This window comes from Nannospalax galili, unplaced genomic scaffold (assembly GCF_000622305.1).
Source record: "Nannospalax galili isolate Female #2095 unplaced genomic scaffold, S.galili_v1.0 scaffold546, whole genome shotgun sequence".
NCBI lineage: Eukaryota > Metazoa > Chordata > Mammalia > Rodentia > Spalacidae > Nannospalax > Nannospalax galili.
Genome location: NW_008355158.1, coordinates 1,565,499 through 1,566,302, shown reverse-complemented (window position 1 = coordinate 1,566,302; position 804 = coordinate 1,565,499).

Here is an 804-nt window from a genome sequence, read left to right as displayed (position 1 = left end):
GCGGGGCTTTCTCAGTGGCTGGAGAGAGGGATGGAGAGGAGAGGGAGATACAGATAGGGGGTCTTGTCTCCACCCGTGCGGGCAGTCAGGGTCCGCCAAGAGGACTAAGAGCATTTGGCTTACAACAGGGAGTAGCCCTGACCAGAAAACCTCAATTGCTCTTTCGCCTTTAATGGTCCCACGCGAAGACTTAGACTGAGAATAAAAGGAAGGAAAAGGGGGAAGGGAAGGTTTAAAATAGGGAGGGTAGAGAAAAATACAAAACCAGACCCCCCCCCAGTAAGACAATTAGCACAACCATCAAACACGCGCACCACATCTCATTGCATTCACTCGGACCGGTTCTCCTCTCACCCTGGCGCGCACCGCACTCACCACCTTCACTCTCACCTTCGGGATCCCCGAGACTCCTCGTGATTCTCCCAAAAGGCGTCCACTCAGACTGCCTCAAGGTAACGAGCTCGACCTCCTCTTCCTCTGGCGCCAGGTTTCTGCCGATCGGGCTTCCTCCCCAGGGCCGAGACACTCAGACCCTAGGTGCCAGGCCTCGAACCCAGACTTCCCTGCTCGGGACTCGAACCCGAGGCCAGACACGGGATGGCGATTCCCACTTTATTCTGGATTTTACAGACACGAGGGAGCCACCCTCGATTTACACTGCCCTGTCCAAAGAAAAGAAACTCTGCTCCCGTTCGTCCTTTGATCCCCAGAAGCGCCCCACAAATCCCGGGACAAGCCCCCAAAATGTTAGGGTCCGTGACTCGGTGGGTCTCTTCTGGAGAACAAATGCACGAGTATGGAGAT